General features: G+C 37.3%; 1 long non-coding RNA gene across 1 annotated transcript; it reads right to left on the bottom strand.

The window, feature by feature from the left end:
- Positions 1 to 16,102: 16,102 nt before the first annotated feature.
- On the bottom strand, positions 16,103 to 19,032 carry LOC113530783 (uncharacterized). Its single transcript, XR_003403182.3, has 2 exons — positions 18,673 to 19,032; positions 16,103 to 18,385 (listed from the first exon to the last, which is right to left on the bottom strand). It is a non-coding gene; the product is annotated as an uncharacterized LOC113530783 (long non-coding RNA).
- Positions 19,033 to 21,290: the final 2,258 nt, after the last annotated feature.

Below are 21,290 nucleotides of genomic sequence, written 5' to 3'. Positions count from 1 at the left end.
CTCTATCTGTCACCTCATCAGACCTTTACAGATTATTTGGGTCTAAGTGGAGAGTACATGTGACCAACACTACATGGGTCAAAAGTCTCAGCGGCCTGGACAGGCTTGAGGATACATAGTTTGGAGAGAGATAAGAGGATTTCCAAACACCAAACAGTCAAATACTCATTACTTGTCTTCAGCTATGATGAACTATCTCTCCTTGTAGACATCACTTTAGAAAAGTTCAACCCCCACCTACTCCTTACCTGAGTGCCTGTAAATTCAACACACTATGTTCTGTCTGCCTTTCTCCATCAGGTGGCACAGGGGAGGATATGTGTGTCCTATTGTTCACTAAACACATCACAAATCAGCAGCCTTTACAATATACTACACTGAAAAGTCTACTGACACAGTAACACAAGGAACAATGGAAAAAAAAAAGCAACATAAAAATGCCTAATGGTTACTCTGGAGGATGCAAGAGTAACTGGAAAAGATTAGGTAATGCAGCTGGATTTGGGTCAGCGTTTCCTTCTCGTTATGTGGAGAGTTTGTCATCTGTAGCTTATATGTTTGTTCTTCAGACATGCTCTTCCTATATAAGATTTTATAATTCATTAAAAAGAATAAAAATGGTGGTGTGGGGTTGTTAAGTCAGGAATTGGTAGTCATTAAATGCTACAAGACTAACAAGAACTTGCTTGGTCACTCAACATAAACATGTAGTGAATATGCTTGTATGACAGGTGTCATCCTTTGATAGATGGAGCACAATATTACATGAAAAGTTCATTTTAACCATTTTAAGAATGGTAAACTCAAGGTATTTACACACTTCTGGTTATACATTTACAATTTTTCCTGAATTTCTACATATACATTTACAAAATTCCTGTGAATGATCACAAAATGCTTGCTCCCTGTTTCTATTTGCTTTGCAGTTTATGAGTAGTATTATGAGGCTTTCTCATGGGATTTAAAATGCTTCTATTCCCCTGATTACACATACAGTGAGGAGGAGACCATTCATGCTTCCAGTGTGACATCATTCTCTCTCTCTCTCTCTCTCACACACACACACACACACACACACACACACACACACAGCCATAGCAACCAACGGGAAGCTCAACAAAACACATAAGTGGCTCACGCTGTTCTTCAGAAATTGTTATAAATATAGAACTTATGTCTTGTATACTCAGTGCTTATGCTTATGCTCACTCTTACGCATATGCACATTACAAATACAAATAGTTCTGACTTTAACAAAATAAAGCATTAATAGTCACACAGGAATTTTGATGTAGATACTAACATGCCAAGCTTAGCATGGTCTTAAAATATTACAGAATAATAATAATAATAATAATAATAATAATAATAGTAATAATTAATACACACATTGTTTAGACTATGTGTGTCATGAATACAAGGCTTAACCATGATATATTTAGGATCACAGCAATATATTGTAAATAATAGTCATACAAAAGTCTGCTTTTAGAGTCCAGGTGTTCTACCTTGTTTTGATATTCGATAATACTGATGTTTTTCTCTGGCATGTGTAGGTTTATGCCGGTTATATGCCCCACACAAAATTAAAAAAAAGATGGATAGAAAGACTTCAAATGCATTACTGATACATATCAAGGAAATACCTTGAATGTAAACAACTGCCTCCATTTCCTGTCTCCGCATATACATTCATACTTTGTGATTCTTTTTCCTTGTTGCTTTCTTCTTTAAAAGCTTCCTTTTCAGGAGTGAAAGGGAAACTGTTGTTGATTGCTGTGGACAGAGTACACTGAAAGCAGTCAGACAGATTTATCATTAAGGAATGGGATTTGTGCTGGTAAGGCTAGAAAAGGAAAGGGCTAGGTCTCCTACTCAGTGCCCGAGTTAAGAAAGAAATGAAAAATCACTTCAATTAACATATACCTTGCAGAAATCTTAAATTTTTTTTTTTTTTAATTCTTTTTAATGTTATTTCCTTGGAACACTATGACAGTCATTGTTTGTAGCCCATTTCAGTTGGTGCTAATGGAAAGTAGGGCTGATGTGTTGATGTTTTGTTGTTGTTGCTTGGACCCACCACAGCTCCTTTGAGTACAGTTCTGCTTACCCTCTGAATTTCCACTTTGGTAACAGATTAATGTTGTAGCAAATAACAACCAGATGCATAGCTCTGTATAGAAATATTATATAAATATTCTAGTAAAGGAGATTTTCTTTAGGATTGATAGAAAGTTAATCTCATCCAAATTCACTTTTTACAAGGACCTATCATGCTAATTTTAATGACCATCCATGTTGCTTCACTAAATAAATCTGTATGAGTAATCATACTCTGGATTGTCATGACGTCTTTCACACTACATAAATTCATATGGCCACTTTATTAGGAACACCTGTACATCTGAACTTTCATGCACTTCTTCAATCAGCCAGATCTTATTGACTTCGACTGTAGCATAGTTGTTGATGCCAGAAACTATGATCTTCTGGGATTTTACAGGCTCACAAATTGGAAAATGACAGAGTGAATTTTTTTTTTTCTAATCTTTAATTGTCCAGTTTCAGTGAGTCTGTGCCTGTAGCCTCAGATTCCTGTTATTGGCAGACACAAGTGAAACCTGATGTGGTCTTCTGCTGTTGTAGCCCATCCACCTCAAGGTTTGACATGCCTGGAGAACTGACGGTCACTGGAGGTTTTTTTTTTTTTCTTGAAACTCTAGAGACATTCTGATGTTTGATGCGAACACTAACTGAAGCTCTTGACCCGTATCTACATGATTTTGTGCATTGTGCTGCTGCAACATGATTGTCACATTGGGCAGTTGCATGAATGTATAAGTACACAGGTGTTCCTATTAATGTGGCCAGTGAGTGTATATCATAAAATTGCATACATTACAGTGGTGAGTTTAGTTCTCCCCTGTTTGTTTACTGGGGAAAGTTCCATTCAAACCAAGACATGATGTAAGCAGTCCAGTGACCATCAGGTCCAGAGCACTTCAATGATTCTATAAAAGGGTCATCACTGTGGCTAACTTAGCCCTGTGCCATCAGCAGGAGTCTAATTTGCTTTGGAATATTTAGCAAATTAAAATTAAATGTGGCATGGCATTGATTTCAGTCATAATTGAGTTACATCACTCATGATTTTTCATCTAAAGTTACCAGGCCACTGTTTTTTTTTTTTTTTTTTTTTTTTTTTTCTAAATTAACTGTGTCTCCTAGACCCAGTATGCAGTCATGTAAATATCAGCCAAAAGCATACATTGTGTAAAACCCCTACTTTAAGTTTGACAAAATCACTTACAATGTGTGATTGTTTTACATGTAGTCAACGTGACCTGGCAACCTACTGAGTGCTATTTTTGAGCATGTCAGTGGATTCCTGTTCATAAGGTCAGGTTATGAGAGGCAAAACTGTTCCTATATCATAGGTTTCATCACATAGTCCAATGAATCTTGTCTGAACCCTTTCTTAGAGTACTCCACAAGAGTAAGCCTCCATGTCATTTATATTGCGTTGTTATAATGACATTCAAGTGCTAGGCCTTCTCACCTTGACCATGTTGACCTCTTAGTCATATTTAAGAATCACAAACTTAAATTATAAACAGGTCAGTAGAGGTTAGACTAAAATTGTGTGTGAAAGGCAACTAAGTTGTAGATCCAAGACGTGAGATGTGAAGGTTCACAAAGCTTCACTAACACTGATGTGCTCCATTAATATTTACATTCTAATTCTTAAAATTGAATTTAAACATACCCTCAGTGAGGATTAACATGGAATTATTTAACTTCAGAGTTTTAGATAGAGAAAATAACATTAAATAAATATAAATATTAGATTAGATTATATAAATAACTATAACTGATGGTTATAACTAAATAACTGATTATACCTAGTAGTTGAGTAGCAAATACACTAGCCTTTTTAGGTTAACCTTTAAACAGCTTTCCATGACACCATAAGAGCACAAGTCACTGAGATGCTGTTGTAATGTTGTATTTACTCTGCGTGTTTGAGTCTTAAAGCAACATCCACCTTCTGGCCCCCTACCATGCTTTATTATTGGGCCAGTTTTGCTGTTGGACTGACCTGAGGCCCATGTGGGAAGGAATGTGGCCATAAAAAGTGAATGTGTATGTGTGTGTGTGCGTGTGTGACAGAGTGAGTGTGAGGCTTTCATAAGGGAGCAAATGTGTGAAGGTTCAGAGCAGAAAGCAAGCAATGCGTCAGCACTAAGGTAAAATAGAGCGAAATTATATTCGCTTCATCATAAATACACATAAACACACAGAGGCGCACACACATTCAAACTGAGAAAATCATGGATACATGGGCTTGCTTTACAGACAGACACTGTACCGTATTTGAAGAAAACCATTTGAACACTTACAGATATACACATGCAAACACTGGAAATAAAACATACAAACAACAGGCTACATAATAACCAACCAAAATTCAACATCTTATTACACTGTATGCATATTTTTATACATTTCTTGATTAGGCATGCATTAAAAATGACACTAGTGTCAGTGCTTCAGTAAAAAAAAGTAACAATTGAAATTTGCATTAAAATATGCATAAACATTTAATTTTGCACTAACTTTACTAGAAATTACTAGAAAAATGAGCACCCCCAAGAGATTCACAAAATGTGAGGAAACATATATGACAGTTTGAAGTTGAAATTTCATTTGTAATCTTCTATCTATAAGATGTAGGTTATGATCAGTGGATAACTTTTACATATATGTTGATTTATAGGTTGATTTCTTTAATATCTCTTTATTTCTTTAATATCAGCTGTACTCACAGCCTCTAGTCTTTGTGAATTTCATTCAAGATGTTCAGCTGTCACAAAGCTATTTTCAATGGTGCTAAAATGTGCCTGCAATACGATCTTTATCATGACAGGGCTTGAGAGTCAATGGTCTTCATGTTTTGTTTTACGTATATTTGAATAAAATTGAAAATAAAATAAAAGTGATAATATTAAATCACATTTTTGTGTATTCTTGGCTCTAATTCAACCATTCTGTTTTGGTAAAGTGTCATTCAATATCTTCTACTAAAACTAAAACAAATATTTGAGATAAGAATTAATACTGATGGATAGATGCATCTGTGCCTGATTATTTAGTCTATGACTATCTTATTCTCTGCATTGCTCCATATCTCATTATTGTTCCTTGTATCCTTTGTGGATTTTGTTCAGTCATAGCTAAAGTTATGTTTGGAGAGGGCAGCATTCGCACTCACAGCAAAAGGTCAAGATCAACATTAACACAACACAGCACTTCCATCAGTGGCTATAACACAGTGTTCTACTTAGGTGACTCACTCATTTCCTAATAAAACATTAACGCATGGAGTTTCCCAGAGTGATGGGGTCTTCCTTATAAGTCAATGTTAACTTTAAAGCTGTGTGGTCGCTAAGGGGTGATGCTCAATAGAGTGCCTTATATAGATCATACTGGCCATGAGCAAGAATGATTACAGTATTAACACCATTGTTTCTGATAAACTGTACAGGAGTCACTCGGGGGTCAAGCCAAATTCCTTTTCCTCCTGAGAGGTTAAGTGTAGCTTTTTGGAAGATGATACTATGGAGTGAATATCCCTTAACAATGGCTGGGAAGCAGTAGGTCAGTTTGCAAGTTTTACTGGTTTTGGGGGTGGTGGATCGAGGAAGCAAGATTTTACACATCCTGAGTCACACAGCAGTGTTGATTTATTGTGAAAATACACAAAAGAGAATGCACGTAAACAAAGTAAGGGAATTAATAGAGCAGAATAAGTGGATTTTTTTTAGGATACAACACCAGTCCATTGATGATTACATCTAGTCATAATTTCTGCCTTTTTGTATGGCCTCACTTCTTGTTAAAACAATTTAGACAACACCAATCCCATAAAAAGAGACATGCAAGAACATTGTGCTTTGTCCACCAGTAGCAGACTGGGTTACTTGATTATTTATTTAGTACAAATAAGGACTAAAACAATTTAAAACAATGCAAAATCAGAAAACAATACATAATAAATGTATTTGAGTGGAATAGAGACAAAGCTGAATCACTTTTCTCCTGGGTAAAATTTCCAGCACTTGGTTTTGTGTAGTGGAATGTCATTTATATTTTTCAGCTGATGCACCATAGTGTCTAAGAGTAAATGGGTCATTTAACACAAAGCACATAGCAGATTCTGACAAAAGTGGCAAAATAAATAAAATCACCATTAACACTAAATGAAATTAATATTTTGACTGTAAAAATAATGCTCACGTTATATGCACACAGTTGGTTGTTTACTACAAAAATTTGCATTCTACCTACATTATTTAGGGTTTTTTTATCAGGTAAACCTACCATTCAGTGTTTTGTAAGTAAACAATTTTGTAAGTATACAATTACTGATTGTAGCCCAACTGTTGCTATGCACAATTTGAAATCCCACTGTCCATCAGTGTGACGCAACCACCACAGTGGCCAGATGTTTGGGTGGTGGACCATTCTTAGCACAGCATGGACCCAGCTATGCAATACACTTGTACCAGCAACATACACACTACCATGTCAAAACCTTGTCAGCGTCACTGTTGCATTGAGAATAGCCTACCACCTAAATAACATGTTGTCAGCAGTGGTCCTATGGCAAGTCTTCCCCATTAATCGGTTATAGGGGGGCTGACAAACTGTGCACAGCAACAGATGAGCATCAGTCAGTACTGAGAAATTATACTGAAGTGAAAGTACAGATAATGTGTCAAAATCTTTTTCCATTAAAAGTGGAAGTATCCAGCCAAAAATTTAAAGTGGACTTTACTCTGATTAAAATATTATGTGCAACACAATACATGAACCAGACTAAACCAACAAAAACCCAGCCATTTGCTAGCACTTATTTATGGGACATAGGGTTCAGTGTTCTTGTTGGATCTACACTGGAAGTAACAGCAGAGATGAGATGCAAGCTTTTTACAACATCTCCTGATGTTCATAGGCTGCAATGGGTTGCATAAGCCCAGTGCACTCATTAGATCATTAGAAGTTTTTTTCTAGTACATTTACATTTTGTCAGCCTAGAAGGCTTTATTAAAGAATCTTATATAAAACAATATCATATTTAAGAACATAGTTTTTCATGCAGAATATTATATGTTTTCAAGACATAAGTAACTCTTTTATCTAAATGCAACTCTATACTGTTTATCTACAGGATATTAAGAATCTCTACGTATGAGTAAATCAGCTTGTCACCAGAGAAACATGCGCATATCGAAATGTTTACTCTACCATCCACCAAGACAGCACCTTTTATAGCCATCTGTGCTCTGCCAAACGAGCTCAGCTGAATGTGACTCAAGATGTTTGTAGATGACATTCTTAATTCATACTCACAAAGGGATAATAGTTTGTCCTCCACAAAGAAATCAGGCATGGTTTTTTATAGGAATATCAATGTCATTCTTGACCACTGATACTGACTGATATTGTGATCTTTTATTAAATGAAAAACAGCATAGCGGAAATGCTGATAAGGGCTGAATAATAAGGAATAATTGCAGACATACAGACACAACTACTTAGAAGGTCAGGAGATGCTGTGCTTTCTATCTCGTCTGACAGCTTAACAGATGACCACTCAAAAGCATTCCCAGAAAACTGGAAGGAGAGTATGAATTACAGTTTACAGTTTAATATGAATCATCTTAGGCACTTAGAAATAACCACTCTTGTTAGCTCTTTTTGCCTGATTCTTAGGATATGTTTCTAAATATGTTCCTTTCTGAATATGTTTACTATTATGATCACTAGACACAGTTCTTCCCTTCTGTCTTATTCTCTAGAAACATTCACACAACACTCATCCTGTTGTTCTCTTTGCCTGTCAGCTGCCTTTTATCTGCTTCCATAGCAGTGTACATCAGCCTCAAATAGCCCTCACACAGGAATACATGTATGGCTATCTATAGAGGTCAACCACTAAGCACCTTTTAGCACTGCACTTCATGAGAGAACATATTAAACCATCATCTTACTAATATAACTCCCATGAACTCATCATATCATACTAGTGAAGTTACAGTTGAGGTCAAAAGTTTACATCCCTCTTTCAGAATCTGCAAAATGTTAATTATTTTATTATTACGGGGATGAAAACTTTTTGAATTTGAAGACCAGGGTAAATTTAACTTATTTTGTCTTCTGGGAAACATGTAACTATCTTCTGTAGCCTCCGAAAGGCAGTACTAAATGAAAAAATATGATATTTAGGCAAAATAAAAAAAATGTACACATTTCCATTCTGTTCAAAAGTTTTCATTCCCCCCGGCTCTTAATGCATGGTTTTTCCTTCTGGAGCATCAGCGAGCGTTTGAACCTTCTGTAATAGTTGCATATGAGTCCCTCAGTTGTCCTCAGTGTGAAAAGATGGATATCAAAATCATACAGTCATTGTTGGAGAGGGTTCAAATACACATGCTGGAAAACCAAAGAATTTGTGGGACTTGAAGGATTTTTCTGAAGAACAGCAGGCAGTTTAACTGTTCAGGACAAACAAGGGACTCATGAACAACTATCACTAAACAAAAAAACACAGCTGTGGATCATTCAGGTAACAACACAGTATTAAGAATCAAGTGGATGTAAACTTTTGAACGGGGTCATTTTTATAAATTCAACTATTATTTTCTCTTGTCTTGACTATATGTAAACATCTTTTATGTGAAATATCTTATTCAGGTCAGCACTAAATAAACAATAACATGCATTTTGTATGATCCCTCTTATTTTGGTAAAATAATTAACATTTTGCAGATTCTGAAAAGGGGATGTAAACTTTTGACCTCAACTTTATGAAGTTATGTGTTTAGCTAATGCTACCATGGACATCAAGCTTCTAAAAGGCAGATAAGGGTGGAGACCTAAAGCGTGTTCAAAAGGTTAAAGTAACACATTTTTGGAACAGGTCATACAACCTTAGACCTCAGAGCATGTGATTTTATACAGCTGTGTCAGAAAGTATGTAATGTGGGCCCCATGTTCCTTCCTATGCATATGAATAGTTGTTTGGTTCTTGCCAGAGGTCTGGTTTACATTAAGAGATTTGGCGGGTTGCCCCTGCAGCATTTCATATGGTCACTGTCATTCCCCAGAGCTGTCATTCCCCACACCATGGCCACCTTTAATCATGTCCTACAATACACACAGACACAAATCTACACTCCTCCCTTTTTCCAAACAGAATATAGGCTCCTGACCATAGTCTGGAACATATGAGTGAAGTGTCACTGGAGGTTTGGAGTGTGAGCAGTTTGGTTGCTAGGGTGGAGAACTGTGTGTTGCATGACATGTATGCACCACGTCATGCATTTGGTGTTTCCTAGTGTGTGTGCTGAGTTAGAGCTGGGGCATTTGGGGAGATCTCATAATCACACAAGCTGAATTTATTTTAATTTATATAGTGCCTTTCTCAAACTTAAGGTCTAGAGGAACTGCTTAATTATCAACAAGAGAATAATATGACTGAGAAAAGAGATGGCTTTTGAGCTGTGTTTTGAAGGAGAAGAGAGATGAGACTTCACAGAAGCTCTGTGGAAGGGAATTGTAGACTTGTACTTTTGCTTTAATCATTAAAGACCTTGATGTTCATGCTGAATATCCCTTCTACACTCTCAGTACTGTTTGACTTTCTTCTACAATTGTGGAACAGTAATACTTTATAAGTACATAATTCTTATTTAATAATTATTTACAGTTATTTACAATTATTTACAATAATTATTTACAGACCCCCAGGGCCATATTCGGAATTCCTATGTGAATTTGCGGATTTCATCTCTAACCTGGTTGTTTCCTTAGACAAAGCATTAATTGTTGGAGACTTTAATATTTATTTTGATAATCCAGATGACCCTCTAAGAACAGCGGTTGTGTCCATTCTAGATTCAGTAGAGGTTATTCAGGACATAATAGGACCCACTCATAGTGGTGGTCACACTCTTGATTTAATACTAACATTCAGATTAAATATAGAAAATATAGTCACATTTCCGCAGTCTGAAGCTTTCTCAGATCATTATCTCATCTCATTTAAAATGTGTCTTAATCATAGTATATGCACCTTGCCACACTACCACGTCAAATGTACGTTCACGTTAGCAACTTCACAGAGTTTTATCAGTAATCTCCCAGCGTTATCAACTATGATTGGATCACCATCTGATCCTGAAGAACTTGACCAGGCAAGTGAATGCTTAGAATCAACGTTCTGCTACTTGCTAGATACGGTAGCTCCATTTAAAAGAAAAATAATTAGAGAGAACAAGCTATCGCCCTGGTATAATGATCACTCATGCACCTTAAAACAGACCACTTGAAAATTAGAACATAAATGGCGTCACACTAAATTGGTAGTATTTCAAAGAGTAGGGCCTCCTGAGCTATAGAAAAGCTCTTAGTGCTGCTAGATCAATGTATCTCTCCACCCTAATTGAAGATAACAAAAATAATCCTGGATTCTTATTTAATACTGTAGCAAAATTAACTAGGAATAAGATCACAATAGAAACATGCACACAATCATTATATAGCAGTGATGACTATTTTTATATTATTGACTGAATTTTTTTCAGTGATAAAATTGAAAATATCAGGCAAAAAATTCAAACTATTAATTTAAAACCAGGCAGTTTTATAACTAACCCTGTAGATAATAATATAACAACATCAGATCAATGATTAGAATGTTTTACTCCCCTTCGAGAGACCGAGCTATTTTCCCTAATTTCCTCATGAAAATCATCAGCATGTATACTAGATCATGTATACTGTTTCTTCAATCAGATAATTCCAGAAGCAATCAAACCTCTTCTAAAAATAATCATTCTTCCCTTAGCACTGGCTATGTACCTAAATCTTTTAGACTAGCAGTTATCAAAACCCCTGATTAAAAAACCTGACCTCAACCCCTGTCAATTGTCCAACCATAAGTCAATATCAAATCTCTCCTTTATCTGCATGATCCTAGAAAATGTTGTAGCACAGCAGTTGTGCTCATACCTACATAGGAATAACATTCATTAAAAGTATCATTAGGCCTCATCATAGCACAAAGACAGCACTGGTTAAAGTGGTAAATGACCTACTATGGGCCTCTGATCAGGGTTGTGTCTCCTTGCTTGTGCTGCTCGACCTTAGTGCAGCTTTTGATACCACTGATCATACTATTCTCCTGAATAGACTAGAAAATGTTGTAGGCATTTAGGGAATGGCCTGGTGGCTCAGGTCCTCCTGGCTCAGGTCTTATTTGACTGATCGTTATCAGTTGTAGATGTAAATGGTGACTTCTCTACACATACTAAGGTAAAGTTTGGTGTTCCGCAAGGTTCTGTTTTAGGCCCACTGTTCTTTTCTTTATATATGCTCCTTCTGGGCAAAATTATTTGTAAACATGGTATTAGCTTCCACTGTTATGCTGATGACACACAGTTGTATGTTTCAGCAAAGCCAGATGACAGACACCAGCTTAATAAAGTTGAGGAATATGTAAAAGACATTAGAACCTGGATGCTTATTAACTTTCTTTTACTTAATTCTGACAAGACTGAAGTACTTGTACTAGGAACACATGTAGCTAGAAGTAAGTTTTCTGATTACATAATAACTCTGGATGGCCTTTCTGTTTCATCATGTGCACCAGTAAAAGACTTTGGTGTGATTATTGACTCCAGTCTTTCATTTGAAGCTAGATAATATTACTATATTATTAGATAATATTACTAGAATAACCTTAATATAATGTCACTACACTACACAGAAAAATTTGTTCATGCTTTTGTTACCTCTAGGTTAGATTATTGTCATGCCTTGCTGTCTGGATGTTCCAGTAGGTGCATAAACAAGCTTCACTTAGACCAGAATGCAGCAGCTACAGTCCTTACCAGAGGTTATGACCACATCACCCCTATATTATCCACATTGCATTGGCTCCCAATCTGAATGGTCTCGAGCCTCAGTAACTGAGCGAACTTTTGGTCTTTTATGATCCGCACGCCTACTTTGATCAAAAGGTGCAAGCTCTTTGTTGGTACCTTGAATAGTGAAGGCTACAGCAGTGCCCCACAGTTATGGAACAGCCTTCTAAATAGTGTTCAGGACTCAGACAAAGTCTCAGTTTAAGTCTAGGCTGAAAACATATTTGTTTACTCAAGCTTTTGTGAATAGTTTTTTCTTAGATAAAGGATCAGATCTGGAGGGTTCACAGATATAGAGTGTTGTGATAAACTGACGTTTGGATGCTGTAGCCCCCCCTCACGGGTTCAGTCATGTTTGTTGACAGTGGAGTGGCTGGCTGATTTATGTCCCAGGGCACCCTCATGTCTGTGTTACCTTCTGGCTCTCCCTTTTAGTTATGCTGTCACAGCTCGTCCCTGCTTGCACTCTGAAGGCAAAGTACGTTGTCCTTAACCATCACGGGACAAAAGCTTACCTAACAATCTCTCTCTCCCTCTCTCTCTGTCGAGCTACTCATGCTGCTCCTGAGATACCAGTGATCCTGACCCCTTCTGCTCTCTGGACCTTCCTGATCCATCCTGATGCCCTACTTCTGGGTGGAGTTCTCATGGGTTGGAGATCGCCTGCCACTGCTGGGGGTGGCCCCACATGGATGGCCTGAAGATCTTTGGGATTGCTGGGGATGGTGTCACTTGGGGGCCGTGTAGATGGCTTGGGGATCTTATATGGGGAGTTGTACTGTGATGGCTTGGGACTGCGATTGCTGTGGTGGCTTTGGAGCTGTGGTTGCTGCAAGCAGTTTTGCCCTCAGGTCTCCATCAGTGGACAGTGGATAGGTTCAACAAACCAGACTTCATGTGAAAACTGTAATGAATTTACTGGTCACTATCCATTATCACTCAGGTGAGGATGGGTTCCCTTTTGAGTCTGGCTCCTCTCATAGTTCACCATTTAAGTCTTTGTAGGTGAAAAGCAGGAATTTGTATTGAATATGGTAGGTGATGGGTAACCAGTGTAATCTAAAGAGCATGAGTCTGAAGTGGATGTAATATTGGTGTAATATTTATATTTCTCCATTTATGTCTGGCAAGTGTTCTGGCAAGACCAGTGAAGGAATTTGTTTGATCATCCTTAAAATTAAGCATAGGACAATGTTGTGCAACACTGCAGAGGTGAAAGAATGCAGTCTTGTCACCCAAAGAATGACATACCCACAGTGAAGCATGGTGGTGGGAGCACCATGCTATGGGGCTGCTCTTCTTCAGCTGAGACTAGGGCAGTAGTCAAAATAGAGGGAATCATGTATAATCATATAAAATATAGGGAATCATCTATTTTGGCATAAAGCCTACAGGCCTCTGTTAGACAGTTTTAGAAGAAGAAGATCAAAGTTTTGGAATGTCTCAGTCAGAGCCCAGATCTAAATCCTACTGAAAACCTGTGGAATGCAACCAGGTTAGTGGAAGTTTTTTCTTTTTTGTTTTTTCCTAAAACATTTCTATTTGTTTGTCACCTGAATTTTTATGTCAGAAAAAGATCTAACATGATTCATCTTGGTTTAATTTTTTACATCCCAAAAAAACATATTAGCAGGGGTGTGTAGACTTTTTATATCTATTCTATGCATACTATAAACAATAAAATATTTTTTACAGAATCTAATAATTTAATGGTTGATCAGTGGTTTAGCAGCCAGAGTCACAGGGCAGCTTTGAGTCCCTCTGGTTTGTTTTTAAACAGTAAAACATTCCCATGCCTGGCTTTTGCCCTAATTGCTTCCATCTCTCATTTGTTGCACAGGCTACGCTGACTGTGTTAAGAATGAACCCTGGGAATAGTGAGAGAGAGGAAAGAATAGTGAAGGTTAGGACACATCTGCTTAATTTTTTTTAAATGAACCACAAACTCTTTCTCCCAGTCACAATTCCCTTGACCATGCATGTTGTGGCACTCAGTTCAAGTGAAAAATAATAATATCTGTCTTTTTCCAAGTTTTAGAAGCTGTTTTTTTGTATTATTCTTTTTCTTATGTGACCAAAAAACAAAAGGTGGGTAGAGGTCCAAAAATACAAAACCACAAACTTGCACAAGGTTTCAAATCCCACTGCAAAATACCTGAGGTAGGCAAAAACAAGTAAGCTAAGGGTATTTGGGAACAACTAATAATAATGTCTCTTTAAATGAATAAGAGCAACAGAGCAAGTTTTAGATTAAAAACATACAATCCCCTCTGAAATTATTGGAATGGCAAGACCAACAGTGTTCTAAGCAATGTTCTAAGACAAGGAAGACAAGGGTTTGAGTTCAAAAGATGAACATGAGATGATAGAATTTCAGCTTTCATTTCCTGATATTTACCTCTAAATGTGTAAACAACTTAGAAAATTGGCACCTTTGGTGGCAGACCACCCAATTTTTAAGTGAGCAAAAATATTGAAACAGATTGTCTTGAAGTAAATAAAACTTAATATTTGGTTGGATATCCTTTGCTTGCAATAACTTTATCAAACCGGCGACCAAACTGTGGCATTCTTCTTTTGTGATGCTTTTCCAGGCTTGTACCGCAGCTTCTTTCATTTGTTTGTTTTGGGGGGTTTCTCGCTTCTGTCCCTCTTCAGGAGGTGAAATGCATGCTTAATTGGGTTAAGGTCTGGTGATTGACTTGGCCAGTCTAACACCATCTACTTTTTTCCCCTGATGAAGTCCTTTGTTGTGTTGGTAGTTTGTTATGGGTCATTGTCTTGCTGCATGATGAAGTTCCTTCCAATTAGATTGGATGTATTTCTCTGTAATTTGGCAGACATAATGTTTCTGTAGACTTCTGAATTCATCATGAGTTACATCATCAATAAAAATTAGTGAGCCCGTTCCAGAAACAGCCATGCAAGCCCAAGCATTGACACTATCTTCACCATGCTTGACCAATGAGTTCGTATGTTTTGGATCATGAGCAGATCCTTTCTTTTTACACACTTTGCCCTTTCCATCACTTTGGTAGAGGTTAATCTTGGTTCCAGAATTTTTGTGGCTCATCTCTGTATTTCTTTGTAAATGCGAATCTGGCCTTCCGATTCTTACTGTTGATGAGTGGATTGCATCTTTTGGTATGGCCTGTACATTTCTGCTATTGAACTCGTCTTTGATTGGTGGATTGTGGTAGCCTCACCACTGTCCTGTGGAAGTTGTTGGTGATGTCACTGACTGTTGTGTTTGGGTTTGTCTTTACAGCTTTTTAGTACACCAGTGGTTTCTTTCTTTTTCAGGACATTCCAAATTGTTCTATTGGCTATGTCCAATGCATGTGCAATGGCTGTGAATGATTTTCCCTATTTTCTCAGCTTGCTTTTTTCCCCCATATACATCTCTCTGATCTTCATGTTGCTTTATCCTTTTTAACAACAAATGCAGTCTTCACAGGCAAAACCCAGGCCTAAACCAATAGTAGACATTCAGACCTAGTAATTTTTTAAAACAATTATGAGCAACAAGAAACATCTGTCAGTCACATGTTCCGGTATTTTTGATCACTTGAAAATTGGTTGGTTCAAACAAAAGGTGCCGTCTAAATTATACATCTAGATGTAAATATCAGGAAATGGAAATGGAAATTCTGATCCATCATCTCGTATTCATCTTTTGATCTCAAACCCAAATATCTTCAGTGGATAGCAAAAACAAAAGAATTGGCCTCACCATTCCAGTACTTTCAGAGGGGACTATATTGCCACATGCAGCGATTATCAGGGTCCAAGCACCTTCAGCAAAAATCACCCCCAGCAGCCAGTTCTTGCCAAGTTAGATAGAGCAATAAATATTTTAGTAAATCAAGCTCTACCCTACTTCTTGTTTGCAAATGTCAACATGTTTTTGATAATGCATATTACACTCTGTTGAGTAATTTGACACCAATTTTCAGAACACGGAACAAAAAATTTTTTTATAAATTTGAGTGAGTGTGGCTAAATTGTCCAAAAAGCAATTTATTTATGGATGCAGCCAAAGAATTAAAAAAAAAATTCACTATGTAGAACCCTGGATGTGTTGGTGCGGAGGAAGACTTGGGAGACAGGCGGAATTTCAGCAGAGCTCTGCGCTTGCGTTTATTTTCACTGCGCTTTTCAGCACACTTTCATGAACTCAACCAAAAATGACAAGCCAACAGAAAGGGGCTATGACTAGCTTGTGGCTTTCACCCTATTCAAGTTCAGAATCCAAGTTCATGCTCCTTGTGTGTGTTTGCGTGTGTCTTGCACACTCCGCCTGCTATGCTGCTCTCTCTGGTTATGGCAGTTACTGAAAGCACAAAGACACATGTAAGTAGACTGGTGGTAATAAGACACAGGGGAGAATCATCACATGTGGTCCAAAAAAGCAAATTTGACTCATTTCAGCCACAGAATCAACATAATGAAGAAGATTTATGGTACACCTTATTTTACAAGAGATATACTTCTTTTAATTTGCAAAAACATGAATAGCACCCCCAATGGCCAAAATGCTTCATTTACAAGTGGGTCCCAGCAGGAACCCACCTTTCAAGTTTTGTGACAAATAGCTCAATGTTAACCCTGTTATATTCATGCTTAACCCTGATTAGCCGATGGTGGCCATGTTTTTAACTAATAAGATCATTATCAAAATAATACATAGATGAACTATTCTAAATTTCCACTCAGACTTAAGGTTCCTGAGAAACAGTTATCTGACCTTAGCTCCACCTGCTATGTATGATTATACCCCCAACTTTATTTATGAGCTCAGACTCTTATCCTGTATATGACTTTCAAGTTTCATTATGCAAATTACCTTAAATTGCAGTTTCTGCAAAACCCCAAGGAATCAAAAGAAAAAAGAATTTTGTTTTTAGGCCTCATAATGTAAAACTCTGTGCTACAGCACCACCATAAGGCTGATCATGCTTGCCTGAGTAGCAGGAAGGAGCAATACCTCTTCACCAAGTTTCACATCTCTATGACTTATGGTTTGGTCAACACAATTTGTTTTGGTGGAGAATCAGAAGAAGAAGAATCTAGCTGCAAGCGGCGACCTGTGGGGTCCAGACGCTACTCATAATACTCGTAGTGCCCCCAGTTGCCAGTTCTTGCCAAGAAACACAGAACCATAAAAGACACCATACATAAATATACTTATCAAGTTTTGTGATGATAGCTCAATGCTATTTGTTTAAAATGCCCATTGAAAGCTGATTGGCTGAAACTGGTCATATTTTTTGAATATTTCAGTGATGATTAAAAATCCATCCATCAACTGGACTTTTGGTTCCTGAGAAACATCTATTAGGACTTAACTCTGCCCCCTATCAATGACCACACCCCAATCTTTGCAGACGTCCTCAGATCCTTGTACTGAACTGTATTGTACCTTCAAGTTTGGTTCAAATCCATATTACCAATTATGAATTACAACTATTTGAGTAATCCAGCTCCACCTCCTTAATATTGATTGATGTATTGTGGCCATATTGTTTAAAATGTCAAGATAATTTAAAGTATTGTATAAATAATATAAAGTATTGAGGCTCACACTTTGCTGAGTAATTTGACACCATATGTGTGAAGATATGCCAAAAATCCCAGGACTAAAGTAGGTTTTGCATATTATGCAAATTATCAAAAAATTTTCAAACAAATGAAAATTTCATTTAGATTGGCCATACTTGGATTACTCTATTCTGTTACATTTACATGCAGCCTAATAATCTGTTAAATAGAAGAATGATAACCATGTTACCTTTACATACAACTACTTTACAAAAAATAATCAGTCCCTGTGTTCTGTGCAGGAACATTTGGGTCATGATGCACTCTGTCTGCGAAAAAAATGATTCTGTAGGAGAACACAGCTGATGTTAGGGATTTTAATCTATTTAAAATAACTGTGAGATTGGACTGGTGATGCAGTGGGCATCAAACTAACATTTTGAGGTAGATACAAGATGTGGATTGACCTAAGTAAAGGTCAGCATTTTCATCAGACATTTAGCTAGGATGTACAAACGGTTAAATAGCATTCCTTTTGTGGAAACTATAAGAAAACCTTTATTTCACATGCACTCATTTCCAAACAACAGCCTTTCATATTGGTATTGGATGAAGAATGGCCTTATATTTTTTTTGTTTTACCAATAGATAATGCGGGCATTTTGTCACATTTGTCACAACAGAGCATCCTTATGCATGAATTACAGGCAAATATGAAATAATGAATTAAATGGACTTTACTGTGGTGTCTACATTCTCTATAATAAGTATTGCAAGTGGGTGGACACAGACTGTTCTCAAACATGAGGTCTTCAAGTGCCGACTGTGTGATTGACCCAGCAGGCATGCGCCACCTACGAATAACAACTGTATATTAATTAATTATAAACTACAATATTACAAGCCATGAAAATGCACTACATCCATTTACATTCTCTAAGTCAACGCTACCATTTAAATACAACGTAGCAGCAGAATTCACAGTAACAACCATACTAATGCCAGAAACATAACCACATATATCATACTAACATTACCATTATGTATTCGGCTTAATTAAAGTCAAACAACAATAAAAACAGCACAGTCGTACTTATTTAATATGCACAAAATACACCTTACTGAAGGAAAATAAACTTACCAACCACTAAATAAACTTAATGGACTAAAGTTTAGCTCCTAATGGTTCTTCAATGTCACGCGAGTCGCTAATCCTCTCACGGTAGCGTTGTGTTTGGTGCTCGTGAATGGCGCACTCTGAAGGTCAATCCAGTGAAATACATTTAAAGGGACCACAGCCAATTTAAAACAGGATAATCGCAGCTGAGAACAAACACAGGCTCCCGTGTCTTGATTTTTCTGGTGGTGTACCAGAAAAAACACACACACACACAATCATGACCAAGAAAGCAGAGCAAATTTCATCTTCCTATGTCAAACGTTTGAGGAGATATGGGCCCTATGGGCCAATTGTTGTGAAATTTTAGGGGTGGCCTGAGAGTGTCCTACTGACTACTGTATTGTAAGTTCGTAGAAATTTGACTTTGCTTTCACAAGATTAGTACATTAGTACCTCTTTTTGTACATACATAAAATTGTACAGGCTTAAAATTTCATTGACCTGGAGTTGGTCAGTTTGGTCAGTCAGAATTCTTTTAGGACGTTTTTGTCAGCAAACTCTCTTTGCTACATTTCATATTTTATATGCAGGTGGACTCAAGAATTCTACTGATATAAATTTTAGTCTATTCCCTGTAGTTGTGGAGATATAAAACAAAAGGTAAATTTTATTGTAGTGCACCCTTTTGGTGGGTATGTATGATTTCATTTGGCTGAGTAGTGGATGGTATATGGGACTAACTACCAAATTCATTCATTATTTTAATAATAACCCTGTCTTACAGCTGTTAAAAGTAAATTAGGCTCTGCCTTGTTAGAATTGTTTGGCATGTGGCGGCCATATTGTTTACAAATGTCAACATGGTTCTTATAATTACTGACACCAAAATTGTGAAGATTGGACAAAAATCCTAGGACAAGTTCTCAAAAGTGACGCTAAATTGTTCTTTGAGGTTTTTTGTTTAGGGGAGAACGCAAGGATTAAGTAGCAAAAAGAAGTTTCACTGTAGAACTTGAGTATTCGAGATATAAGTCTGTGGAATCATGGGCTTGGTCGAGCGCTGGTTTGCGAATGGAGGACGGAGCCGCAGAAAGTGAGTGCTAAGCATCACACACCTGTGCAGAATTTGACTAACGAGTATTCTGTGTTTATGTGGGCGGTGGCAGGGATAAAGAGGGGAGAGATAAGAGCCACGACAGAGAGCTGAACAGCACAGAGCCGTGTGTGTGTGTGTGCGCGCGCGCGCGCGAAAACTGTTGAAAAGTGAAAGTAAAGAAAAGAGCGAAATAAATAATCTGAGTTGTCCCAAGCCTGCCTCCCATCTCCTCATTCCCGATCCAACCCAAGAAAGTGTCACAGAGCCAAAACGTAAAACGCTTCCCTATAGCGAAGAAGAAGAAAATCATAATGAAATCCATCGCCGCTTGCCAAGCACGTAGTGTGCTGACCGCAATACAAGTAGTTATATCTCACCAACTTGCGTAGAACACTATAGCACAGATGAACATACTATTAAGATTTCGTGACGGTAGCTTATTGCTAAAACTGTCAAGTGTGTGCTGCACTGTGATTGCCTGATGGCCGCTATGTTTTTGCAGTAATCCAGTCAACAGTAAAAATCCTTTCACAGATTTGCACAACTATGCAATACAACAGATTTTAGTGTCATTGGATTTAAGGCTTGAGAAACAGCTATTTGAATCTAATCTCGCCTATTAAAGTCTGTAAGATGAACTGCGTTTTCTTATACAACCACTGTATTGTAGGAGTGCATCATAACTCGCATACATGCGAAGGACACATGCTGATTAGGATTGTGGAAAGAATTTGATGCAAAAGTTCACATAGCGAATAAACCTTTTTTTAACTGATTTTTTAAATTTATTTATTTATTTTTTAAATCTAGGCCACATCAGCATGTTTGTGAGCTTTTGAGTGGCCATAATAAGGTTATTCATTTTTAAACATATTTTTTTTAATTGATTACCTTGCTCTGATGGTAATGGATGTTTCTAGGAAAAAAAGAGCTCATAGTGCCTATTCTGTATTAACTATTAGGTGATAACGTTTATTATGCTATTTTTTTAAATGAATATATCTGTATTCCAAATACTGAAAAATTGTAACTATCAAAAACAGATTCATGAGTAACTCACACACTGAAAAATATGTTTGCAAGCTGCTAATTCAGGCTAGCACAAATCACCGCAAGGAGTCCGCTCAGACTGTGTGATGTCAATAACTGAGGTAGTTTTTATGAAACAACCAGCCGGATCTCCAGTCAAACTTCTTTAATAAGGTGAAATGTGATTCTGTATACAGGGAACATGATGAACTTAACATTACAAAACAACGTGACACTGATATATGAATCCACCTTATTTTGCACTGCGGATGTAAGTAATAGCATGGGTTTCCTCTTTTTGTGCAAGACTTCTGGTTCAGTTCTTTTAAATGTAGTAACGTAACAAAAGTACTATGAGTTATTGATGTTATGTACCTCTTTGAGTGTGCAGTAGCTGCATGGGGATGGTCAGAGGAAAAATGGGCCCTATGCTTCCTCCTCTGTCAGGGGAATCCCAAGCAGCTGGCACCAGTGGATACTCATGTGAGAGTAATTGATGGTTGTGTAATTGATG

Source organism: Pangasianodon hypophthalmus, chromosome 16 (genome assembly GCF_027358585.1).
Source record: "Pangasianodon hypophthalmus isolate fPanHyp1 chromosome 16, fPanHyp1.pri, whole genome shotgun sequence".
Taxonomy (NCBI): Eukaryota; Metazoa; Chordata; class Actinopteri; order Siluriformes; family Pangasiidae; genus Pangasianodon; species Pangasianodon hypophthalmus.
The sequence above is the reverse complement of the archived record's forward strand: the minus strand, read 5'-3'. Positions and strand labels throughout refer to the sequence as shown.